This window comes from Hypomesus nipponensis, chromosome 5, assembly GCF_054491055.1.
Source record: "Hypomesus nipponensis isolate SF chromosome 5, ASM5449105v1, whole genome shotgun sequence".
NCBI lineage: Eukaryota > Metazoa > Chordata > Actinopteri > Osmeriformes > Osmeridae > Hypomesus > Hypomesus nipponensis.
The window spans coordinates 14990001-15012500 of NC_140365.1; the positions used below are offsets into that span (position 1 = coordinate 14990001).

General features: G+C 45.9%; 43 non-coding genes and 1 pseudogene across 43 annotated transcripts; all 44 read right to left on the reverse strand.

Annotated features, from left to right (window-relative positions):
- Positions 1–380: 380 nt before the first annotated feature.
- On the reverse strand, positions 381–462 carry trnas-gcu (transfer RNA serine (anticodon GCU)). The gene has a single exon. It is a non-coding gene; the product is annotated as a tRNA-Ser (tRNA).
- Positions 463–690: 228 nt separating this feature from the next.
- Positions 691–772, reverse strand: trnas-gcu (transfer RNA serine (anticodon GCU)). Its single transcript has one exon. It is a non-coding gene; the product is annotated as a tRNA-Ser (tRNA).
- Positions 773–1321: 549 nt separating this feature from the next.
- Positions 1322–1403, reverse strand: trnas-gcu (transfer RNA serine (anticodon GCU)). The gene has a single exon. It is a non-coding gene; the product is annotated as a tRNA-Ser (tRNA).
- Positions 1404–1631: 228 nt separating this feature from the next.
- On the reverse strand, positions 1632–1713 carry trnas-gcu (transfer RNA serine (anticodon GCU)). The gene has a single exon. It is a non-coding gene; the product is annotated as a tRNA-Ser (tRNA).
- A 549-nt stretch (positions 1714–2262) lies between these two features.
- On the reverse strand, positions 2263–2344 carry trnas-gcu (transfer RNA serine (anticodon GCU)). The gene has a single exon. It is a non-coding gene; the product is annotated as a tRNA-Ser (tRNA).
- A 228-nt stretch (positions 2345–2572) lies between these two features.
- trnas-gcu (transfer RNA serine (anticodon GCU)) lies at positions 2573–2654 on the reverse strand. The gene has a single exon. It is a non-coding gene; the product is annotated as a tRNA-Ser (tRNA).
- Positions 2655–2898: 244 nt separating this feature from the next.
- Positions 2899–2980, reverse strand: trnas-gcu (transfer RNA serine (anticodon GCU)). Its single transcript has one exon. It is a non-coding gene; the product is annotated as a tRNA-Ser (tRNA).
- A 228-nt stretch (positions 2981–3208) lies between these two features.
- trnas-gcu (transfer RNA serine (anticodon GCU)) lies at positions 3209–3290 on the reverse strand. The gene has a single exon. It is a non-coding gene; the product is annotated as a tRNA-Ser (tRNA).
- Positions 3291–5091: 1801 nt separating this feature from the next.
- trnas-gcu (transfer RNA serine (anticodon GCU)) lies at positions 5092–5173 on the reverse strand. The gene has a single exon. It is a non-coding gene; the product is annotated as a tRNA-Ser (tRNA).
- A 546-nt stretch (positions 5174–5719) lies between these two features.
- On the reverse strand, positions 5720–5801 carry trnas-gcu (transfer RNA serine (anticodon GCU)). Its single transcript has one exon. It is a non-coding gene; the product is annotated as a tRNA-Ser (tRNA).
- A 228-nt stretch (positions 5802–6029) lies between these two features.
- Positions 6030–6111, reverse strand: trnas-gcu (transfer RNA serine (anticodon GCU)). Its single transcript has one exon. It is a non-coding gene; the product is annotated as a tRNA-Ser (tRNA).
- Positions 6112–7912: 1801 nt separating this feature from the next.
- On the reverse strand, positions 7913–7994 carry trnas-gcu (transfer RNA serine (anticodon GCU)). The gene has a single exon. It is a non-coding gene; the product is annotated as a tRNA-Ser (tRNA).
- A 546-nt stretch (positions 7995–8540) lies between these two features.
- Positions 8541–8622, reverse strand: trnas-gcu (transfer RNA serine (anticodon GCU)). Its single transcript has one exon. It is a non-coding gene; the product is annotated as a tRNA-Ser (tRNA).
- Positions 8623–8850: 228 nt separating this feature from the next.
- Positions 8851–8932, reverse strand: trnas-gcu (transfer RNA serine (anticodon GCU)). The gene has a single exon. It is a non-coding gene; the product is annotated as a tRNA-Ser (tRNA).
- Positions 8933–9160: 228 nt separating this feature from the next.
- trnas-gcu (transfer RNA serine (anticodon GCU)) lies at positions 9161–9242 on the reverse strand. The gene has a single exon. It is a non-coding gene; the product is annotated as a tRNA-Ser (tRNA).
- A 244-nt stretch (positions 9243–9486) lies between these two features.
- Positions 9487–9568, reverse strand: trnas-gcu (transfer RNA serine (anticodon GCU)). The gene has a single exon. It is a non-coding gene; the product is annotated as a tRNA-Ser (tRNA).
- A 228-nt stretch (positions 9569–9796) lies between these two features.
- On the reverse strand, positions 9797–9878 carry trnas-gcu (transfer RNA serine (anticodon GCU)). Its single transcript has one exon. It is a non-coding gene; the product is annotated as a tRNA-Ser (tRNA).
- A 549-nt stretch (positions 9879–10427) lies between these two features.
- trnas-gcu (transfer RNA serine (anticodon GCU)) lies at positions 10428–10509 on the reverse strand. The gene has a single exon. It is a non-coding gene; the product is annotated as a tRNA-Ser (tRNA).
- Positions 10510–10737: 228 nt separating this feature from the next.
- On the reverse strand, positions 10738–10819 carry trnas-gcu (transfer RNA serine (anticodon GCU)). Its single transcript has one exon. It is a non-coding gene; the product is annotated as a tRNA-Ser (tRNA).
- A 228-nt stretch (positions 10820–11047) lies between these two features.
- On the reverse strand, positions 11048–11129 carry trnas-gcu (transfer RNA serine (anticodon GCU)). Its single transcript has one exon. It is a non-coding gene; the product is annotated as a tRNA-Ser (tRNA).
- Positions 11130–11665: 536 nt separating this feature from the next.
- Positions 11666–11747, reverse strand: trnas-gcu (transfer RNA serine (anticodon GCU)). Its single transcript has one exon. It is a non-coding gene; the product is annotated as a tRNA-Ser (tRNA).
- A 228-nt stretch (positions 11748–11975) lies between these two features.
- Positions 11976–12057, reverse strand: trnas-gcu (transfer RNA serine (anticodon GCU)). The gene has a single exon. It is a non-coding gene; the product is annotated as a tRNA-Ser (tRNA).
- Positions 12058–12285: 228 nt separating this feature from the next.
- trnas-gcu (transfer RNA serine (anticodon GCU)) lies at positions 12286–12367 on the reverse strand. The gene has a single exon. It is a non-coding gene; the product is annotated as a tRNA-Ser (tRNA).
- A 244-nt stretch (positions 12368–12611) lies between these two features.
- Positions 12612–12693, reverse strand: trnas-gcu (transfer RNA serine (anticodon GCU)). The gene has a single exon. It is a non-coding gene; the product is annotated as a tRNA-Ser (tRNA).
- Positions 12694–12921: 228 nt separating this feature from the next.
- trnas-gcu (transfer RNA serine (anticodon GCU)) lies at positions 12922–13003 on the reverse strand. Its single transcript has one exon. It is a non-coding gene; the product is annotated as a tRNA-Ser (tRNA).
- A 549-nt stretch (positions 13004–13552) lies between these two features.
- trnas-gcu (transfer RNA serine (anticodon GCU)) lies at positions 13553–13634 on the reverse strand. Its single transcript has one exon. It is a non-coding gene; the product is annotated as a tRNA-Ser (tRNA).
- Positions 13635–13862: 228 nt separating this feature from the next.
- Positions 13863–13944, reverse strand: trnas-gcu (transfer RNA serine (anticodon GCU)). Its single transcript has one exon. It is a non-coding gene; the product is annotated as a tRNA-Ser (tRNA).
- A 228-nt stretch (positions 13945–14172) lies between these two features.
- Positions 14173–14254, reverse strand: trnas-gcu (transfer RNA serine (anticodon GCU)). Its single transcript has one exon. It is a non-coding gene; the product is annotated as a tRNA-Ser (tRNA).
- Positions 14255–14791: 537 nt separating this feature from the next.
- On the reverse strand, positions 14792–14873 carry trnas-gcu (transfer RNA serine (anticodon GCU)). The gene has a single exon. It is a non-coding gene; the product is annotated as a tRNA-Ser (tRNA).
- A 228-nt stretch (positions 14874–15101) lies between these two features.
- Positions 15102–15183, reverse strand: trnas-gcu (transfer RNA serine (anticodon GCU)). The gene has a single exon. It is a non-coding gene; the product is annotated as a tRNA-Ser (tRNA).
- Positions 15184–15427: 244 nt separating this feature from the next.
- On the reverse strand, positions 15428–15509 carry trnas-gcu (transfer RNA serine (anticodon GCU)). Its single transcript has one exon. It is a non-coding gene; the product is annotated as a tRNA-Ser (tRNA).
- Positions 15510–16047: 538 nt separating this feature from the next.
- Positions 16048–16129, reverse strand: trnas-gcu (transfer RNA serine (anticodon GCU)). Its single transcript has one exon. It is a non-coding gene; the product is annotated as a tRNA-Ser (tRNA).
- A 228-nt stretch (positions 16130–16357) lies between these two features.
- Positions 16358–16439, reverse strand: trnas-gcu (transfer RNA serine (anticodon GCU)). Its single transcript has one exon. It is a non-coding gene; the product is annotated as a tRNA-Ser (tRNA).
- A 242-nt stretch (positions 16440–16681) lies between these two features.
- trnas-gcu (transfer RNA serine (anticodon GCU)) lies at positions 16682–16763 on the reverse strand. Its single transcript has one exon. It is a non-coding gene; the product is annotated as a tRNA-Ser (tRNA).
- A 538-nt stretch (positions 16764–17301) lies between these two features.
- Positions 17302–17383, reverse strand: trnas-gcu (transfer RNA serine (anticodon GCU)). Its single transcript has one exon. It is a non-coding gene; the product is annotated as a tRNA-Ser (tRNA).
- A 228-nt stretch (positions 17384–17611) lies between these two features.
- On the reverse strand, positions 17612–17693 carry trnas-gcu (transfer RNA serine (anticodon GCU)). Its single transcript has one exon. It is a non-coding gene; the product is annotated as a tRNA-Ser (tRNA).
- A 1317-nt stretch (positions 17694–19010) lies between these two features.
- On the reverse strand, positions 19011–19092 carry trnas-gcu (transfer RNA serine (anticodon GCU)). Its single transcript has one exon. It is a non-coding gene; the product is annotated as a tRNA-Ser (tRNA).
- Positions 19093–19630: 538 nt separating this feature from the next.
- On the reverse strand, positions 19631–19712 carry trnas-gcu (transfer RNA serine (anticodon GCU)). The gene has a single exon. It is a non-coding gene; the product is annotated as a tRNA-Ser (tRNA).
- Positions 19713–20258: 546 nt separating this feature from the next.
- Positions 20259–20340, reverse strand: trnas-gcu (transfer RNA serine (anticodon GCU)). The gene has a single exon. It is a non-coding gene; the product is annotated as a tRNA-Ser (tRNA).
- Positions 20341–20567: 227 nt separating this feature from the next.
- Positions 20568–20649, reverse strand: trnas-gcu (transfer RNA serine (anticodon GCU)). The gene has a single exon. It is a non-coding gene; the product is annotated as a tRNA-Ser (tRNA).
- Positions 20650–20877: 228 nt separating this feature from the next.
- trnas-gcu (transfer RNA serine (anticodon GCU)) lies at positions 20878–20959 on the reverse strand. Its single transcript has one exon. It is a non-coding gene; the product is annotated as a tRNA-Ser (tRNA).
- Positions 20960–21203: 244 nt separating this feature from the next.
- Positions 21204–21285, reverse strand: trnas-gcu (transfer RNA serine (anticodon GCU)). Its single transcript has one exon. It is a non-coding gene; the product is annotated as a tRNA-Ser (tRNA).
- Positions 21286–21823: 538 nt separating this feature from the next.
- On the reverse strand, positions 21824–21905 carry trnas-gcu (transfer RNA serine (anticodon GCU)). The gene has a single exon. It is a non-coding gene; the product is annotated as a tRNA-Ser (tRNA).
- A 563-nt stretch (positions 21906–22468) lies between these two features.
- Positions 22469–22500, reverse strand: part of LOC146288955 (5S ribosomal RNA) — a 119-nt pseudogene continuing 87 nt past the window's right edge.

Here is a 22500-nt window from a genome sequence, read left to right on the forward strand (position 1 = left end):
ACACTAAAAAGGAGCAGTAACAGTTCAGGGACAACAGAATTTCAATTTCATAAGGCCTGTCACAAAGATGACTCGCCGACGAGATTGAAACTCACGCATGCAGAGCACAATGGATTAGCAGTCCATCGCCTTAACCACTCGGCCACCTCTTCGTTTACAGCGCTGGGCCCACGGCAGTGAAAGATCCTTCCATTTCACAAAAAAAGGAAAAAAGCAGGTGACAACCGGCACAATTGTGAAAAGGAACATTATCAGGAGCAGAGGAAGGAATCAAAAAGTTGTTGGAAATGCAGTGGAGGGACACTAAGTAAGAGAACTAAGGGTTCAGGGACGGAAGAATTTCAATTTCATAAAGCGAACATTTCATAAGAACAACTTGCCGACGAGGATGAGATTCGAACTCACGCGTGCAGAGCACAATGGATTAGCAGTCCATCGCCTTAACCACTCGGCCACTTCGTCATTTACAGCACTGGGCCCACGGCAGTGAAAGATCCTTCCATTTCACAAAAAAAGGAATAAAGCAGGTGACAACCGGCACAATTGTGAAAAGGAACATTATCAGGAGCAGAGGAAAGAATCAAAAAGTTGTTGGAAATGCAGTGGAGGGACACTAAGTAGGAGAACTAAGGGTTCAGGGACGGAAGAATTTCAATTTCATGAAGCGAACATGTCATAAGAACAACTTGCCGACGAGGATGAGATTCGAACTCACGCGTGCAGAGCACAATGGATTAGCAGTCCATCGCCTTAACCACTCGGCCACCTCGTCATACACAGCACTAGGCCCACGGCACTCTAGGCCCACGGCAGTGAAAGATCCTTCCATTTCACAAAAAAAGGAAAAAAGCAGGTGACAACAGGCACAATTGTGAAAAGGAACATTATCAGGAGCTGAAGAAGGATTCAAAGAGTTGTTGGAAAGGCAGTGGGGGAGGCGGACACTAAAAAGGAGCAGTAACAGTTCAGGGACAACAGAATTTCAATTTCATAAGGCCTGTCACAAAGATGACTCGCCGACGAGATTGAAACTCACGCATGCAGAGCACAATGGATTAGCAGTCCATCGCCTTAACCACTCGGCCACCTCTTCGTTTACAGCGCTGGGCCCACGGCAGTGAAAGATCCTTCCATTTCACAAAAAAAGGAAAAAAGCAGGTGACAACCGGCACAATTGTGAAAAGGAACATTATCAGGAGCAGAGGAAGGAATCAAAAAGTTGTTGGAAATGCAGTGGAGGGACACTAAGTAAGAGAACTAAGGGTTCAGGGACGGAAGAATTTCAATTTCATAAAGCGAACATTTCATAAGAACAACTTGCCGACGAGGATGAGATTCGAACTCACGCGTGCAGAGCACAATGGATTAGCAGTCCATCGCCTTAACCACTCGGCCACTTCGTCATTTACAGCACTGGGCCCACGGCAGTGAAAGATCCTTCCATTTCACAAAAAAAGGAATAAAGCAGGTGACAACCGGCACAATTGTGAAAAGGAACATTATCAGGAGCAGAGGAAAGAATCAAAAAGTTGTTGGAAATGCAGTGGAGGGACACTAAGTAGGAGAACTAAGGGTTCAGGGACGGAAGAATTTCAATTTCATGAAGCGAACATGTCATAAGAACAACTTGCCGACGAGGATGAGATTCGAACTCACGCGTGCAGAGCACAATGGATTAGCAGTCCATCGCCTTAACCACTCGGCCACCTCGTCATACACAGCACTAGGCCCACGGCACTCTAGGCCCACGGCAGTGAAAGATCCTTCCATTTCACAAAAAAAGGAAAAAAGCAGGTGACAACAGGCACAATTGTGAAAAGGAACATTATCAGGAGCTGAAGAAGGATTCAAAGAGTTGTTGGAAAGGCAGTGGGGGAGGCGGACACTAAAAAGGAGCAGTAACAGTTCAGGGACAACAGAATTTCAATTTCATAAGGCCTGTCACAAAGATGACTCGCCGACGAGATTGAAACTCACGCATGCAGAGCACAATGGATTAGCAGTCCATCGCCTTAACCACTCGGCCACCTCTTCGTTTACAGCGCTGGGCCCACGGCAGTGAAAGATCCTTCCATTTCACAAAAAAAGGAAAAAAGCAGGTGACAACCGGCACAATTGTGAAAAGGAACATTATCAGGAGCAGAGGAAGGAATCAAAAAGTTGTTGGAAATGCAGTGGAGGGACACTAAGTAAGAGAACTAAGGGTTCAGGGACGGAAGAATTTCAATTTCATAAAGCGAACATTTCATAAGAACAACTTGCCGACGAGGATGAGATTCGAACTCACGCATGCAGAGCACAATGGATTAGCAGTCCATCGCCTTAACCACTCGGCCACTTCGTCATTTACAGCACTGGGCCCACGGCAGTGAAAGATCCTTCCATTTCACAAAAAAAGGAATAAAGCAGGTGACAACCGGCACAATTGTGAAAAGGAACATTATCAGGAGCAGAGGAAAGAATCAAAAAGTTGTTGGAAATGCAGTGGAGGGACACTAAGTAGGAGAACTAAGGGTTCAGGGACGGAAGAATTTCAATTTCATGAAGCGAACATGTCATAAGAACAACTTGCCGAGGAGGATGAGATTCAAACTCACGCGTGCAGAGCACAATGGATTAGCAGTCCATCGCCTTAACCACTCGGCCACCTCGTCATACACAGCACTAGGCCCACGGCACTCTAGGCCCACGGCAGTGAAAGATCCTTCCATTTCACAAAAAAAGGAAAAAAGCAGGTGACAACAGGCACAATTGTGAAAAGGAACATTATCAGGAGCTGAAGAAGGATTCAAAGAGTTGTTGGAAAGGCAGTGGATGGACACTAAGTAGGAGAACTAAGGGTTCAGGGACGGAAGAATTTCAATTTCATAAGGCGGACATGTCATAAAGATGACTCACTGACGAGGATGAGATACGAACCCACGCGTGCAGAGCACAATGGATTAGCAGTCCATCGCCTTAACCACTCAGCCACCTCGTTGTTTACAGCACCGGGCCCACGGCAGTGAAAGATCCTTCCATTTCACAAAAAAAGGAAAAAAGCAGGTGACAACAGGCACAATTGTAAAAAGGAACATTATCAGGAGCAGAGGAAGGAATCAAAGAGTTGTTGGAAAGGCAGTGGATGGACACTAAGTAGGAGAACTAAGGGTTTAGGGACGGAAGAATTTCAATTTCATAAGGCGGACATGTCATAAAGATGACTCACCGACGAGGATGAGATTCGAACTCACGCGTGCAGAGCACAATGGATTAGCAGTCCATCGCCTTAACCACTCGGCCACCTCGTCATACACAGCACTAGGCCCACGGCACTCTAGGCCCACGGCAGTGAAAGATCCTTCCATTTCACAAAAAAAGGAAAAAAGCAGGTGACAACAGGCACAATTGTGAAAAGGAACATTATCAGGAGCTGAAGAAGGATTCAAAGAGTTGTTGGAAAGGCAGTGGATGGACACTAAGTAGGAGAACTAAGGGTTCAGGGACGGAAGAATTTCAATTTCATAAGGCGGACATGTCATAAAGATGACTCACCAACGAGGATGAGATACGAACTCATGCGTGCAGAGCACAATGGATTAGCAGTCCATCGCCTTAACCACTCGGCCACTTCTTCATTTACAGCACTGGGCCCACGGCAGTGGAAGATCCTTCCATTTCACAAAAAAAGGAAAAAAGCAGGTGACAACAGGCACAATTGTGAAAAGGAACATTATCAGGAGCTGAAGAAGGATTCAAAGAGTTGTTGGAAAGGCAGTGGGGGAGGCGGACACTAAAAAGGAGCAGTAACAGTTCAGGGACAAAAGAATTTCAATTTCATAAGGCCGACATGTCATAAAGATGACTCGCCAACGAGATTGGAACTCACAAATGCAGAGCACAATGGATTAGCAGTCCATCGCCTTAACCACTCGGCCACCTCGTCGTTTACAGCACTGGGCCCACGGCAGTGAAAGATCCTTCCATTTCACAAAAAAAGGAAAAAAGCAGGTGACAACCGGCACAATTGTGAAAAGGAACATTATCAGGAGCAGAGGAAGGAATAAAAAAGTTGTTGGAAATGCCGTGGAGGGACACTAGGTAGGAGAACTAAGGGTTCAGGGACGGAAGAATTTCAATTTCATAAAGCGAACATGTCATAAGCACAACTTGTCGACGAGGATGAGATTCGAACTCACGCATGCAGAGCACAATGGATTAGCAGTCCATTGCCTTAAATACTCGGCCACTTTGTCGTTTACAGCACTGGGCCCACGGCAGTGGAAGATCCTTCCATTTCACAAAAAAAGGAAAAAAGCAGGTGACAACAGGCACAATTGTGAAAAGGAACATTATCAGGAGCAGAGGAAGGAATCAAAGAGTTGTTGGAAAGGCAGTGGATGGACACTAAGTAGGAGAACTAAGGGTTTAGGGACGCAAGAATTTCAATTTCATAAGGCCGACATGTCATAAAGATGACTCGCCAACGAGATTGGAACTCACAAATGCAGAGCACAATGGATTAGCAGTCCATCGCCTTAACCACTCGGCCACCTCGTCATTCACAGCACTAGGCCCACGGCACTAGGCCCACGGCAGTGAAAGATCCTTCCATTTCACAAAAAAAGGAAAAAAGCAGGTGACAACCGGCACATTTGTAAAAAGGAACATTATCAGGAGCTGAAGAAGGATTCAAAGAGTTTTTGGAAAGGCAGTGGATGGACACTAAGTAGGAGAACTAAGGGTTCAGGGACGGAAGAATTTCAATTTCATAAAGCGAACATGTCATAAGCACAACTTGTCGACGAGGATGAGATTCGAACTCACGCATGCAGAGCACAATGGATTAGCAGTCCATCGCCTTAAATACTCGGCCACTTTGTCGTTTACAGCACTGGGCCCACGGCAGTGGAAGATCCTTCCATTTCACAAAAAAAGGAAAAAAGCAGGTGACAACAGGCACAATTGTAAAAAGGAACATTATCAGGAGCAGAGGAAGGAATCAAAGAGTTGTTGGAAAGGCAGTGGATGGACACTAAGTAGGAGAACTAAGGGTTTAGGGACGGAAGAATTTCAATTTCATAAGGCGGACATGTCATAAAGATGACTCACCGACGAGGATGAGATTCGAACTCACGCGTGCAGAGCACAATGGATTAGCAGTCCATCGCCTTAACCACTCGGCCACCTCGTCATTCACAGCACTAGGCCCACGGCACTAGGCCCACGGCAGTGAAAGATCCTTCCATTTCACAAAAAAAGGAAAAAAGCAGGTGACAACAGGCACAATTGTGAAAAGGAACATTATCAGGAGCTGAAGAAGGATTCAAAGAGTTGTTGGAAAGGCAGTGGGGGAGGCGGACACTAAAAAGGAGCAGTAACAGTTCAGGGACAACAGAATTTCAATTTCATAAGGCCTGTCACAAAGATGACTCGCCGACGAGATTGAAACTCACGCATGCAGAGCACAATGGATTAGCAGTCCATCGCCTTAACCACTCGGCCACCTCGTCATACACAGCACTAGGCCCACGGCAGTAAAGATCCTTCCATTTCACAAAAAAAGGAAAAAAGCAGGTGACAACCGGCACATTTGTAAAAAGGAACATTATCAGGAGCTGAAGAAGGATTCAAAGAGTTTTTGGAAAGGCAGTGGATGGACACTAAGTAGGAGAACTAAGGGTTCAGGGACGGAAGAATTTCAATTTCATAAGGCGGACATGTCATAAAGATGACTCACTGACGAGGATGAGATACGAACCCACGCGTGCAGAGCACAATGGATTAGCAGTCCATCGCCTTAACCACTCGGCCACCTCGTTGTTTACAGCACCGGGCCCACGGCAGTGAAAGATCCTTCCATTTCACAAAAAAAGGAAAAAAGCAGGTGACAACAGGCACAATTGTAAAAAGGAACATTATCAGGAGCAGAGGAAGGAATCAAAGAGTTGTTGGAAAGGCAGTGGATGGACACTAAGTAGGAGAACTAAGGGTTTAGGGACGGAAGAATTTCAATTTCATAAGGCGGACATGTCATAAAGATGACTCACCGACGAGGATGAGATTCGAACTCACGCGTGCAGAGCACAATGGATTAGCAGTCCATCGCCTTAACCACTCGGCCACCTCGTCATACACAGCACTAGGCCCACGGCACTCTAGGCCCACGGCAGTGAAAGATCCTTCCATTTCACAAAAAAAGGAAAAAAGCAGGTGACAACAGGCACAATTGTGAAAAGGAACATTATCAGGAGCTGAAGAAGGATTCAAAGAGTTGTTGGAAAGGCAGTGGATGGACACTAAGTAGGAGAACTAAGGGTTCAGGGACGGAAAAATTTCAATTTCATAAGGCGGACATGTCATAAAGATGACTCACCAACGAGGATGAGATACGAACTCATGCGTGCAGAGCACAATGGATTAGCAGTCCATCGCCTTAACCACTCGGCCACTTCTTCATTTACAGCACTGGGCCCACGGCAGTGGAAGATCCTTCCATTTCACAAAAAAAGGAAAAAAGCAGGTGACAACAGGCACAATTGTGAAAAGGAACATTATCAGGAGCTGAAGAAGGATTCAAAGAGTTGTTGGAAAGGCAGTGGGGGAGGCGGACACTAAAAAGGAGCAGTAACAGTTCAGGGACAAAAGAATTTCAATTTCATAAGGCCGACATGTCATAAAGATGACTCGCCAACGAGATTGGAACTCACAAATGCAGAGCACAATGGATTAGCAGTCCATCGCCTTAACCACTCGGCCACCTCGTCGTTTACAGCACTGGGCCCACGGCAGTGAAAGATCCTTCCATTTCACAAAAAAAGGAAAAAAGCAGGTGACAACCGGCACAATTGTGAAAAGGAACATTATCAGGAGCAGAGGAAGGAATAAAAAAGTTGTTGGAAATGCCGTGGAGGGACACTAGGTAGGAGAACTAAGGGTTCAGGGACGGAAGAATTTCAATTTCATAAAGCGAACATGTCATAAGCACAACTTGTCGACGAGGATGAGATTCGAACTCACGCATGCAGAGCACAATGGATTAGCAGTCCATCGCCTTAAATACTCGGCCACTTTGTCGTTTACAGCACTGGGCCCACGGCAGTGGAAGATCCTTCCATTTCACAAAAAAAGGAAAAAAGCAGGTGACAACAGGCACAATTGTGAAAAGGAACATTATCAGGAGCAGAGGAAGGAATCAAAGAGTTGTTGGAAAGGCAGTGGATGGACACTAAGTAGGAGAACTAAGGGTTTAGGGACGCAAGAATTTCAATTTCATAAGGCCGACATGTCATAAAGATGACTCGCCAATGAGATTGGAACTCACAAATGCAGAGCACAATGGATTAGCAGTCCATCGCCTTAACCACTCGGCCACCTCGTCATTCACAGCACTAGGCCCACGGCACTAGGCCCACGGCAGTGAAAGATCCTTCCATTTCACAAAAAAAGGAAAAAAGCAGGTGACAACCGGCACATTTGTGAAAAGGAACATTATCAGGAGCTGAAGAAGGATTCAAAGAGTTTTTGGAAAGGCAGTGGATGGACACTAAGTAGGAGAACTAAGGGTTCAGGGACGGAAGAATTTCAATTTCATAAAGCGAACATGTCATAAGCACAACTTGTCGACGAGGATGAGATTCGAACTCACGCATGCAGAGCACAATGGATTAGCAGTCCATCGCCTTAAATACTCGGCCACTTTGTCGTTTACAGCACTGGGCCCACGGCAGTGGAAGATCCTTCCATTTCACAAAAAAAGGAAAAAAGCAGGTGACAACAGGCACAATTGTAAAAAGGAACATTATCAGGAGCAGAGGAAGGAATCAAAGAGTTGTTGGAAAGGCAGTGGATGGACACTAAGTAGGAGAACTAAGGGTTTAGGGACGGAAGAATTTCAATTTCATAAGGCGGACATGTCATAAAGATGACTCACCGACGAGGATGAGATTCGAACTCACGCGTGCAGAGCACAATGGATTAGCAGTCCATCGCCTTAACCACTCGGCCACCTCGTCATTCACAGCACTAGGCCCACGGCACTAGGCCCACGGCAGTGAAAGATCCTTCCATTTCACAAAAAAAGGAAAAAAGCAGGTGACAACAGGCACAATTTTGAAAAGGAACATTATCAGGAGCTGAAGAAGGATTCAAAGAGTTGTTGGAAAGGCAGTGGGGGAGGCGGACACTAAAAAGGAGCAGTAACAGTTCAGGGACAACAGAATTTCAATTTCATAAGGCCTGTCACAAAGATGACTCGCCGACGAGATTGAAACTCACGCATGCAGAGCACAATGGATTAGCAGTCCATCGCCTTAACCACTCGGCCACCTCGTCATACACAGCACTAGGCCCACGGCAGTAAAGATCCTTCCATTTCACAAAAAAAGGAAAAAAGCAGGTGACAACCGGCACAATTGTAAAAAGGAACATTATCAGGAGCTGAAGAAGGATTCAAAGAGTTTTTGGAAAGGCAGTGGATGGACACTAAGTAGGAGAACTAAGGGTTCAGGGACGGAAGAATTTCAATTTCATAAGGCGGACATGTCATAAAGATGACTCACTGACGAGGATGAGATACGAACCCACGCGTGCAGAGCACAATGGATTAGCAGTCCATCGCCTTAACCACTCGGCCACCTCGTTGTTTACAGCACCGGGCCCACGGCAGTGAAAGATCCTTCCATTTCACAAAAAAAGGAAAAAAGCAGGTGACAACAGGCACAATTGTAAAAAGGAACATTATCAGGAGCAGAGGAAGGAATCAAAGAGTTGTTGGAAAGGCAGTGGATGGACACTAAGTAGGAGAACTAAGGGTTTAGGGACGGAAGAATTTCAATTTCATAAGGCGGACATGTCATAAAGATGACTCACCGACGAGGATGAGATTCGAACTCACGCGTGCAGAGCACAATGGATTAGCAGTCCATCGCCTTAACCACTCGGCCACCTCGTTGTTTACAGCACCGGGCCCACGGCAGTGAAAGATCCTTCCATTTCACAAAAAAAGGAAAAAAGCAGGTGACAACAGGCACAATTGTAAAAAGGAACATTATCAGGAGCAGAGGAAGGAATCAAAGAGTTGTTGGAAAGGCAGTGGATGGACACTAAGTAGGAGAACTAAGGGTTTAGGGACGGAAGAATTTCAATTTCATAAGGCGGACATGTCATAAAGATGACTCACCGACGAGGATGAGATTCGAACTCACGCGTGCAGAGCACAATGGATTAGCAGTCCATCGCCTTAACCACTCGGCCACCTCGTCATACACAGCACTAGGCCCACGGCACTCTAGGCCCACGGCAGTGAAAGATCCTTCCATTTCACAAAAAAAGGAAAAAAGCAGGTGACAACAGGCACAATTGTGAAAAGGAACATTATCAGGAGCTGAAGAAGGATTCAAAGAGTTGTTGGAAAGCCAGTGGATGGACACTAAGTAGGAGAGCTAAGGGTTCAGGGACGGAAGAATTTCAATTTCATAAGGCGGACATGTCATAAAGATGACTCACCGACGAGGATGAGATACGAACTCATGCGTGCAGAGCACAATGGATTAGCAGTCCATCGCCTTAACCACTCGGCCACCTCGTTGTTTACAGCACCGGGCCCACGGCAGTGAAAGATCCTTCCATTTCACAAAAAAAGGAAAAAAGCAGGTGACAACAGGCACAATTGTAAAAAGGAACATTATCAGGAGCAGAGGAAGGAATCAAAGAGTTGTTGGAAAGGCAGTGGATGGACACTAAGTAGGAGAACTAAGGGTTTAGGGACGGAAGAATTTCAATTTCATAAGGCGGACATGTCATAAAGATGACTCACCGACGAGGATGAGATTCGAACTCACGCGTGCAGAGCACAATGGATTAGCAGTCCATCGCCTTAACCACTCGGCCACCTCGTCATACACAGCACTAGGCCCACGGCACTCTAGGCCCACGGCAGTGAAAGATCCTTCCATTTCACAAAAAAAGGAAAAAAGCAGGTGACAACAGGCACAATTGTGAAAAGGAACATTATCAGGAGCTGAAGAAGGATTCAAAGAGTTGTTGGAAAGGCAGTGGGGGAGGCGGACACTAAAAAGGAGCAGTAACAGTTCAGGGACAACAGAATTTCAATTTCATAAGGCCTGTCACAAAGATGACTCGCCGACGAGATTGAAACTCACGCATGCAGAGCACAATGGATTAGCAGTCCATCGCCTTAACCACTCGGCCACCTCTTCGTTTACAGCGCTGGGCCCACGGCAGTGAAAGATCCTTCCATTTCACAAAAAAAGGAAAAAAGCAGGTGACAACCGGCACAATTGTGAAAAGGAACATTATCAGGAGCAGAGGAAGGAATCAAAAAGTTGTTGGAAATGCAGTGGAGGGACACTAAGTAAGAGAACTAAGGGTTCAGGGACGGAAGAATTTCAATTTCATAAAGCGAACATTTCATAAGAACAACTTGCCGACGAGGATGAGATTCGAACTCACGCGTGCAGAGCACAATGGATTAGCAGTCCATCGCCTTAACCACTCGGCCACTTCGTCATTTACAGCACTGGGCCCACGGCAGTGAAAGATCCTTCCATTTCACAAAAAAAGGAATAAAGCAGGTGACAACCGGCACAATTGTGAAAAGGAACATTATCAGGAGCAGAGGAAAGAATCAAAAAGTTGTTGGAAATGCAGTGGAGGGACACTAAGTAGGAGAACTAAGGGTTCAGGGACGGAAGAATTTCAATTTCATAAAGCGAACATTTCATAAGAACAACTTGCCGACGAGGATGAGATTCGAACTCACGCGTGCAGAGCACAATGGATTAGCAGTCCATCGCCTTAACCACTCGGCCACTTCGTTGTTTACAGCACCGGGCCCACGGCAGTGAAAGATCCTTCCATTTCACAAAAAAAGGAAAAAAGCAGGTGACAACAGGCACAATTGTAAAAAGGAACATTATCAGGAGCAGAGGAAGGAATCAAAGAGTTGTTGGAAAGGCAGTGGATGGACACTAAGTAGGAGAACTAAGGGTTTAGGGACGGAAGAATTTCAATTTCATAAGGCGGACATGTCATAAAGATGACTCACCGACGAGGATGAGATTCGAACTCACGCGTGCAGAGCACAATGGATTAGCAGTCCATCGCCTTAACCACTCGGCCACTTCGTCATTTACAGCACTGGGCCCACGGCAGTGGAAGATCCTTCCATTTCACAAAAAAAGCAAAAAAGCAGGTGACAACAGGCACAATTGTGAAAAGGAACATTATCAGGAGCTGAAGAAGGATTCAAAGAGTTGTTGGAAAGGCAGTGGGGGAGGCGGACACTAAAAAGGAGCAGTAACAGTTCAGGGACAAAAGAATTTCAATTTCATAAGGCCGACATGTCATAAAGATGACTCGCCAACGAGATTGGAACTCACAAATGCAGAGCACAATGGATTAGCAGTCCATCGCCTTAACCACTCGGCCACCTCGTCATACACAGCACTAGGCCCACGGCAGTAAAGATCCTTCCATTTCACAAAAAAAGGAAAAAAGCAGGTGACAACCGGCACAATTGTAAAAAGGAACATTATCAGGAGCTGAAGAAGGATTCAAAGAGTTTTTGGAAAGGCAGTGGATGGACACTAAGTAGGAGAACTAAGGGTTCAGGGACGGAAGAATTTCAATTTCATAAGGCGGACATGTCATAAAGATGACTCACTGACGAGGATGAGATACGAACCCACGCGTGCAGAGCACAATGGATTAGCAGTCCATCGCCTTAACCACTCGGCCACCTCGTTGTTTACAGCACCGGGCCCACGGCAGTGAAAGATCCTTCCATTTCACAAAAAAAGGAAAAAAGCAGGTGACAACAGGCACAATTGTAAAAAGGAACATTATCAGGAGCAGAGGAAGGAATCAAAGAGTTGTTGGAAAGGCAGTGGATGGACACTAAGTAGGAGAACTAAGGGTTTAGGGACGGAAGAATTTCAATTTCATAAGGCGGACATGTCATAAAGATGACTCACCGACGAGGATGAGATTCGAACTCACGCGTGCAGAGCACAATGGATTAGCAGTCCATCGCCTTAACCACTCGGCCACCTCGTTGTTTACAGCACCGGGCCCACGGCAGTGAAAGATCCTTCCATTTCACAAAAAAAGGAAAAAAGCAGGTGACAACAGGCACAATTGTAAAAAGGAACATTATCAGGAGCAGAGGAAGGAATCAAAGAGTTGTTGGAAAGGCAGTGGATGGACACTAAGTAGGAGAACTAAGGGTTTAGGGACGGAAGAATTTCAATTTCATAAGGCGGACATGTCATAAAGATGACTCACCGACGAGGATGAGATTCGAACTCACGCGTGCAGAGCACAATGGATTAGCAGTCCATCGCCTTAACCACTCGGCCACCTCGTCATACACAGCACTAGGCCCACGGCACTCTAGGCCCACGGCAGTGAAAGATCCTTCCATTTCACAAAAAAAGGAAAAAAGCAGGTGACAACAGGCACAATTGTGAAAAGGAACATTATCAGGAGCTGAAGAAGGATTCAAAGAGTTGTTGGAAAGCCAGTGGATGGACACTAAGTAGGAGAGCTAAGGGTTCAGGGACGGAAGAATTTCAATTTCATAAGGCGGACATGTCATAAAGATGACTCACCGACGAGGACGAGATACGAACTCATGCGTGCAGAGCACAATGGATTAGCAGTCCATCGCCTTAACCACTCGGCCACCTCGTTGTTTACAGCACCGGGCCCACGGCAGTGAAAGATCCTTCCATTTCACAAAAAAAGGAAAAAAGCAGGTGACAACAGGCACAATTGTAAAAAGGAACATTATCAGGAGCAGAGGAAGGAATCAAAGAGTTGTTGGAAAGGCAGTGGATGGACACTAAGTAGGAGAACTAAGGGTTTAGGGACGGAAGAATTTCAATTTCATAAGGCGGACATGTCATAAAGATGACTCACCGACGAGGATGAGATTCGAACTCACGCGTGCAGAGCACAATGGATTAGCAGTCCATCGCCTTAACCACTCGGCCACCTCGTCATACACAGCACTAGGCCCACGGCACTCTAGGCCCACGGCAGTGAAAGATCCTTCCATTTCACAAAAAAAGGAAAAAAGCAGGTGACAACAGGCACAATTGTGAAAAGGAACATTATCAGGAGCTGAAGAAGGATTCAAAGAGTTGTTGGAAAGGCAGTGGGGGAGGCGGACACTAAAAAGGAGCAGTAACAGTTCAGGGACAACAGAATTTCAATTTCATAAGGCCTGTCACAAAGATGACTCGCCGACGAGATTGAAACTCACGCATGCAGAGCACAATGGATTAGCAGTCCATCGCCTTAACCACTCGGCCACCTCTTCGTTTACAGCGCTGGGCCCACGGCAGTGAAAGATCCTTCCATTTCACAAAAAAAGGAAAAAAGCAGGTGACAACCGGCACAATTGTGAAAAGGAACATTATCAGGAGCAGAGGAAGGAATCAAAAAGTTGTTGGAAATGCAGTGGAGGGACACTAAGTAAGAGAACTAAGGGTTCAGGGACGGAAGAATTTCAATTTCATAAAGCGAACATTTCATAAGAACAACTTGCCGACGAGGATGAGATTCGAACTCACGCGTGCAGAGCACAATGGATTAGCAGTCCATCGCCTTAACCACTCGGCCACTTCGTCATTTACAGCACTGGGCCCACGGCAGTGAAAGATCCTTCCATTTCACAAAAAAAGGAATAAAGCAGGTGACAACCGGCACAATTGTGAAAAGGAACATTATCAGGAGCAGAGGAAAGAATCAAAAAGTTGTTGGAAATGCAGTGGAGGGACACTAAGTAGGAGAACTAAGGGTTCAGGGACGGAAGAATTTCAATTTCATAAAGCGAACATTTCATAAGAACAACTTGCCGACGAGGATGAGATTCGAACTCACGCGTGCAGAGCACAATGGATTAGCAGTCCATCGCCTTAACCACTCGGCCACTTCGTTGTTTACAGCACCGGGCCCACGGCAGTGAAAGATCCTTCCATTTCACAAAAAAAGGAAAAAAGCAGGTGACAACAGGCACAATTGTAAAAAGGAACATTATCAGGAGCAGAGGAAGGAATCAAAGAGTTGTTGGAAAGGCAGTGGATGGACACTAAGTAGGAGAACTAAGGGTTTAGGGACGGAAGAATTTCAATTTCATAAGGCGGACATGTCATAAAGATGACTCACCGACGAGGATGAGATTCGAACTCACGCGTGCAGAGCACAATGGATTAGCAGTCCATCGCCTTAACCACTCGGCCACTTCGTCATTTACAGCACTGGGCCCACGGCAGTGGAAGATCCTTCCATTTCACAAAAAAAGCAAAAAAGCAGGTGACAACAGGCACAATTGTGAAAAGGAACATTATCAGGAGCTGAAGAAGGATTCAAAGAGTTGTTGGAAAGGCAGTGGGGGAGGCGGACACTAAAAAGGAGCAGTAACAGTTCAGGGACAAAAGAATTTCAATTTCATAAGGCCGACATGTCATAAAGATGACTCGCCAACGAGATTGGAACTCACAAATGCAGAGCACAATGGATTAGCAGTCCATCGCCTTAACCACTCGGCCACCTCGTCGTTTACAGCACTGGGCCCACGGCAGTGAAAGATCCTTCCATTTCACAAAAAAAGGAAAAAAGCAGGTGACAACCGGCACAATTGTGAAAAGGAACATTATCAGGAGCAGAGGAAGGAATCAAAAAGTTGTTGGAAATGCAGTGGAGGGACACTAAGTAAGAGAACTAAGGGTTCAGGGACGGAAGAATTTCAATTTCATAAAGCGAACATTTCATAAGAACAACTTGCCGACGAGGATGAGATTCGAACTCACGCGTGCAGAGCACAATGGATTAGCAGTCCATCGCCTTAACCACTCGGCCACTTCGTCATTTACAGCACTGGGCCCACGGCAGTGGAAGATCCTTCCATTTCACAAAAAAAGGAATAAAGCAGGTGACAACCGGCACAATTGTGAAAAGGAACATTATCAGGAGCAGAGGAAAGAATCAAAAAGTTGTTGGAAATGCAGTGGAGGGACACTAAGTAGGAGAACTAAGGGTTCAGGGACGGAAGAATTTCAATTTCATGAAGCGAACATGTCATAAGAACAACTTGCCGACGAGGATGAGATTCGAACTCACGCGTGCAGAGCACAATGGATTAGCAGTCCATCGCCTTAACCACTCGGCCACCTCGTCATACACAGCACTAGGCCCACGGCACTCTAGGCCCACGGCAGTGAAAGATCCTTCCATTTCACAAAAAAAGGAAAAAAGCAGGTGACAACAGGCACAATTGTGAAAAGGAACATTATCAGGAGCTGAAGAAGGATTCAAAGAGTTGTTGGAAAGGCAGTGGATGGACACTAAGTAGGAGAACTAAGGGTTCAGGGACGGAAGAATTTCAATTTCATAAGGCGGACATGTCATAAAGATCACTCACCAACGAGGATGAGATACGAACTCATGCGTGCAGAGCACAATGGATTAGCAGTCCATCGCCTTAACTACTCGACCACCTCGTTGTTTACAGCACTGGGCCCACGGCAGTGAAAGATCCTTCCATTTCACAAAAAAAGGAAAAAAGCAGGTGACAACCGGCACAATTGTGAAAAGGAACATTATCAGGAGCAGAGGAAGGAATAAAAAAGCTGTTGGAAATGCAGTGGAGGGACACTAGGTAGGAGAACTAAGGGTTCAGGGACGGAAGAATTTCAATTTCATAAAGCGAACATGTCATAAGCACAACTTGTCGACGAGGATGAGATTCGAACTCACGCATGCAGAGCACAATGGATTAGCAGTCCATCGCCTTAAATACTCGGCCACTTTGTCGTTTACAGCACTGGGCCCACGGCAGTGGAAGATCCTTCCATTTCACAAAAAAAGGAAAAAAGCAGGTGACAACAGGCACAATTGTGAAAAGGAACATTATCAGGAGCTGAAGAAGGATTCAAAGAGTTGTTAGAAAGGCAGTGGATGGACACTAAGTAGGAGAACTAAGGGTTCAAGGACGGAAGAATTTCAATTTCATAAGGCCGACATGTCATAAAGATGACTCATTGACGAGGATGAGATACGAACCCACGCGTGCAGAGCACAATGGATTAGCAGTCCATCGCCTTAACCACTCGGCCACCTCGTTGTTTACAGCACCGGGCCCACGGCAGTGAAAGATCCTTCCATTTCACAAAAAAAGGAAAAAAGCAGGTGACAACAGGCACAATTGTAAAAAGGAACATTATCAGGAGCAGAGGAAGGAATCAAAGAGTTGTTGGAAAGGCAGTGGATGGACACTAAGTAGGAGAACTAAGGGTTTAGGGACGGAAGAATTTCAATTTCATAAGGCGGACATGTCATAAAGATGACTCACCGACGAGGATGAGATTCGAACTCACGCGTGCAGAGCACAATGGATTAGCAGTCCATCGCCTTAACCACTCGGCCACCTCGTCATTCACAGCACTAGGCCCACGGCACTAGGCCCACGGCAGTGAAAGATCCTTCCATTTCACAAAAAAAGGAAAAAAGCAGGTGACAACCGGCACATTTGTAAAAAGGAACATTATCAGGAGCTGAAGAAGGATTCAAAGAGTTTTTGGAAAGGCAGTGGATGGACACTAAGTAGGAGAACTAAGGGTTCAGGGACGGAAGAATTTCAATTTCATAAGGCGGACATGTCATAAAGATCACTCACCAACGAGGATGAGATACGAACTCATGCGTGCAGAGCACAATGGATTAGCAGTCCATCGCCTTAACTACTCGGCCACCTCGTTGTTTACAGCACTGGGCCCACGGCAGTGAAAGATCCTTCCATTTCACAAAAAAAGGAAAAAAGCAGGTGACAACCGGCACAATTGTGAAAAGGAACATTATCAGGAGCAGAGGAAGGAATAAAAATGCTGTTGGAAATGCAGTGGAGGGACACTAGGTAGGAGAACTAAGGGTTCAGGGACGGAAGAATTTCAATTTCATAAAGCGAACATGTCATAAGCACAACTTGTCGACGAGGATGAGATTCGAACTCACGCATGCAGAGCACAATGGATTAGCAGTCCATCGCCTTAAATACTCGGCCACTTTGTCGTTTACAGCACTGGGCCCACGGCAGTGGAAGATCCTTCCATTTCACAAAAAAAGGAAAAAAGCAGGTGACAACAGGCACAATTGTGAAAAGGAACATTATCAGGAGCTGAAGAAGGATTCAAAGAGTTGTTAGAAAGGCAGTGGATGGGCACTAAGTAGGAGAACTAAGGGTTCAGGGACGGAAGAATTTCAATTTCATAAGGCCGACATGTCATAAAGATGACTCATTGACGAGGATGAGATACGAACCCACGCGTGCAGAGCACAATGGATTAGCAGTCCATCGCCTTAACCACTCGGCCACCTCGTTGTTTACAGCACCGGGCCCACGGCAGTGAAAGATCCTTCCATTTCACAAAAAAAGGAAAAAAGCAGGTGACAACAGGCACAATTGTAAAAAGGAACATTATCAGGAGCAGAGGAAGGAATCAAAGAGTTGTTGGAAAGGCAGTGGATGGACACTAAGTAGGAGAACTAAGGGTTTAGGGACGGAAGAATTTCAATTTCATAAGGCGGACATGTCATAAAGATGACTCACCGACGAGGATGAGATTCGAACTCACGCGTGCAGAGCACAATGGATTAGCAGTCCATCGCCTTAACCACTCGGCCACCTCGTCATTCACGGCACTAGGCCCACGGCACTAGGCCCACGGCAGTGAAAGATCCTTCCATTTCACAAAAAAAGGAAAAAAGCAGGTGACAACCGGCACATTTGTAAAAAGGAACATTATCAGGAGCTGAAGAAGGATTCAAAGAGTTTTTGGAAAGGCAGTGGATGGACACTAAGTAGGAGAACTAAGGGTTCAGGGACGGAAGAATTTCAATTTCATAAAGCGAACATGTCATAAGCACAACTTGTCGACGAGGATGAGATTCGAACTCACGCATGCAGAGCACAATGGATTAGCAGTCCATCGCCTTAAATACTCGGCCACTTTGTCGTTTACAGCACTGGGCCCACGGCAGTGGAAGATCCTTCCATTTCACAAAAAAAGGAAAAAAGCAGGTGACAACAGGCACAATTGTAAAAAGGAACATTATCAGGAACAGAGGAAGGAAACAAAGAGTTGTTGGAAAGGCAGTGGATGGACACTAAGTAGGAGAACTAAGGGTTCAGGGACGGAAGAATTTCAATTTCATAAAGCGAACATGTCATAAGCACAACTTGTCGACGAGGATGAGATTCGAACTCACGCATGCAGAGCACAATGGATTAGCAGTCCATCGCCTTAAATACTCGGCCACTTTGTCAGGAGTAACAGGAGCAGTAACAGTTCAGGGACAACAGAATTTCAATTTCATAAGGCCTGTCACAAAGATGACTCGCCGACGAGATTGAAACTCACGCATGCAGAGCACAATGGATTAGCAGTCCATCGCCTTAACCACTCGGCCACCTCTTCGTTTACAGCGCTGGGCCCACGGCAGTGAAAGATCCTTCCATTTCACAAAAAAAGGAAAAAAGCAGGTGACAACCGGCACAATTGTGAAAAGGAACATTATCAGGAGCAGAGGAAGGAATCAAAAAGTTGTTGGAAATGCAGTGGAGGGACACTAAGTAAGAGAACTAAGGGTTCAGGGACGGAAGAATTTCAATTTCATAAAGCGAACATTTTATAAGAACAACTTGCCGACGAGATTCGAACTCACGCGTGTAGAGCACAATGGACTAGCAGTCCATCGCCTTAACCACTCGGCCACCTCGTCATTTACAGCACTGGGCCCACGGCAGTAAAGATCCTTCCATTTCACAAAAAAAGGAAAAAAGCAGGTGACAACCGGCACATTTGTAAAAAGGAACATTATCAGGAGCTGAAGAAGGATTCAAAGCGTTTTTGGAAAGGCAGTGGATGGACACTAAGTAGGAGAACTAAGGGTTCAGGGACGGAAGAATTTCAATTTCATAAGGCGGACATGTCATAAAGATGACTCACTGACGAGGATGAGATACGAACCCACGCGTGCAGAGCACAATGGATTAGCAGTCCATCGCCTTAACCACTCGGCCACCTCGTTGTTTACAGCACCGGGCCCACGGCAGTGAAAGATCCTTCCATTTCACAAAAAAAGGAAAAAAGCAGGTGACAACAGGCACAATTGTAAAAAGGAACATTATCAGGAGCAGAGGAAGGAATCAAAGAGTTGTTGGAAAGGCAGTGGATGGACACTAAGTAGGAGAACTAAGGGTTATGGGACGGAAGAATTTCAATTTCATAAGGCGGACATGTCATAAGCACAACTTGTCGACGAGGATGAGATTCGAACTCACGCATGCAGAGCACAATGGATTAGCAGTCCATCGCCTTAAATACTCGGCCACTTTGTCGTTTACAGCACTGGGCCCACGGCAGTGGAAGATCCTTCCATTTCACAAAAAAAGGAAAAAAGCAGGTGACAACAGGCACAATTGTAAAAAGGAACATTATCAGGAGCAGAGGAAGGAATCAAAGAGTTGTTGGAAAGGCAGTGGATGGACACTAAGTAGGAGAACTAAGGGTTTAGGGACGGAAGAATTTCAATTTCATAAGGCGGACATGTCATAAAGATGACTCACCAACGAGGATGAGATTCGAACTCACGCGTGCAGAGCACAATGGATTAGCAGTCCATCGCCTTAACCACTCGGCCACCTCGTCATTCACAGCACTAGGCCCACGGCACTAGGCCCACGGCAGTGAAAGATCCTTCCGTTTCACAAAAAAAGGAAAAAAGCAGGTGACAACAGGCACAATTGTGAAAAGGAACATTATCAGGAGCTGAAGAAGGATTAAAGAGTTGTTGGAAAGGCAGTGGGGGAGGCGGACACTAAAAAGGAGCAGTAACAGTTCAGGGACAACAGAATTTCAATTTCATAAGGCCTGTCACAAAGATGACTCGCCGACGAGATTGAAACTCACGCATGCAGAGCACAATGGATTAGCAGTCCATCGCCTTAACCACTCGGCCACCTCTTCGTTTACAGCGCTGGGCCCACGGCAGTGAAAGATCCTTCCATTTCACAAAAAAAGGAAAAAAGCAGGTGACAACCGGCACAATTGTGAAAAGGAACATTATCAGGAGCAGAGGAAGGAATCAAAAAGTTGTTGGAAATGCAGTGGATGGACACTAAGTAGGAGAACTAAGGGTTCAGGGACGGAAGAATTTCAATTTCATAAAGCGAACATTTCATAAGAACAACTTGCCGACGAGGATGAGATTCGAACTCACGCGTGCAGAGCACAATGGACTAGCAGTCCATCGCCTTAACCACTCGGCCACCTCGTCATTTACAGCACTGGGCCCACGGCAGTAAAGATCCTTCCATTTCACAAAAAAAGGAAAAAAGCAGGTGACAACCGGCACATTTGTAAAAAGGAACATTATCAGGAGCTGAAGAAGGATTCAAAGCGTTTTTGGAAAGGCAGTGGATGGACACTAAGTAGGAGAACTAAGGGTTCAGGGACGGAAGAATTTCAATTTCATAAGGCGGACATGTCATAAAGATGACTCACTGACGAGGATGAGATACGAACCCACGCGTGCAGAGCACAATGGATTAGCAGTCCATCGCCTTAACCACTCAGCCACCTCGTTGTTTACAGCACCGGGCCCACGGCAGTGAAAGATCCTTCCATTTCACAAAAAAAGGAAAAAAGCAGGTGACAACAGGCACAATTGTAAAAAGGAACATTATCAGGAGCAGAGGAAGGAATCAAAGAGTTGTTGGAAAGGCAGTGGATGGACACTAAGTAGGAGAACTAAGGGTTATGGGACGGAAGAATTTCAATTTCATAAGGCGGACATGTCATAAAGACGACTCACCGACGAGGATGAGATTCGAACTCACGCGTGCAGAGCACAATGGATTAGCAGTCCATCGCCTTAACCACTCGGCCACCTCGTCATACACAGCACTAGGCCCACGGCACTCTAGGCCCACGGCAGTGAAAGATCCTTCCATTTCACAAAAAAAGGAAAAAAGCAGGTGACAACAGGCACAATTGTGAAAAGGAACATTATCAGGAGCTGAAGAAGGATTCAAAGAGTTGTTGGAAAGGCAGTGGATGGACACTAAGTAGGAGAACTAAGGGTTCAGGGACGGAAGAATTTCAATTTCATAAGGCGGACATGTCATAAAAATCACTCACCAACGAGGATGAGATACGAACTCATGCGTGCAGAGCACAATGGATTAGCAGTCCATCGCCTTAACCACTCGGCCACCTCGTTGTTTACAGCACTGGGCCCACGGCAGTGAAAGATCCTTCCATTTCACAAAAAAAGGAAAAAAGCAGGTGACAACCGGCACAATTGTGAAAAGGAACATTATCAGGAGCAGAGGAAGGAATAAAAAAGCTGTTGGAAATGCAGTGGAGGGACACTAGGTAGGAGAACTAAGGGTTCAGGGACGGAAGAATTTCAATTTCATAAAGCGAACATGTCATAAGCACAACTTGTCGACGAGGATGAGATTCGAACTCACGCATGCAGAGCACAATGGATTAGCAGTCCATCGCCTTAAATACTCGGCCACTTTGTCGTTTACAGCACTGGGCCCACGGCAGTGGAAGATCCTTCCATTTCACAAAAAAAGGAAAAAAGCAGGTGACAACAGGCACAATTGTAAAAAGGAACATTATCAGGAGCAGAGGAAGGAATCAAAGAGTTGTTGGAAAGGCAGTGGATGGACACTAAGTAGGAGAACTAAGGGTTTATGGACGGAAGAATTTCAATTTCATAAGGCGGACATGTCATAAAGATGACTCACCGACGAGGATGAGATTCGAACTCACGCGTGCAGAGCACAATGGATTAGCAGTCCATCGCCTTAACCACTCTGCCACCTCAACATTCACAGCACTAGGCCCACGGCACTAGGCCCACGGCAGTGAAAGATCCTTCCATTTCACAAAAAAAGGAAAAAAGCAGGTGACAACAGACACAATTGTGAAAAGGAACATTATCAGGAGCTGAAGAAGGATTCAAAGAGTTGTTGGAAAGGCAGTGGGGGAGGCGGACACTAAAAAGGAGCAGTAACAGTTCAGGGACAAAATAATTTCAATTTCATAAGGCCTGTCACAAAGATGACTCGCCGACGAGATTGAAACTCACGCATGCAGAGCACAATGCCATCCAAGTACTAACCAGGCCCGACCCTGCTTAGCTTCTGAGATCAGACGAGATCGGGCGTTGCCAGGCTGGTTTGGCAAAACGAAATAAGTTGACAACCATAGGCTACTTATCCATATACAGATTTGGCATTTGACAATGCAAGGTGGTCTCTCTCTCTATCTCTCTCTCTAACTCTCTCTCTCGCTCTCTCTCGTCAAAATGAAAACAGCTTCCAGCCCCTTTCATGAAGGACTACTTGTGCATATTGCAACATTTCAGTTTCTAAGTGAATGAGCAAAAGAGCATACAGCACCTGGTATTCCCAGGCGGTCT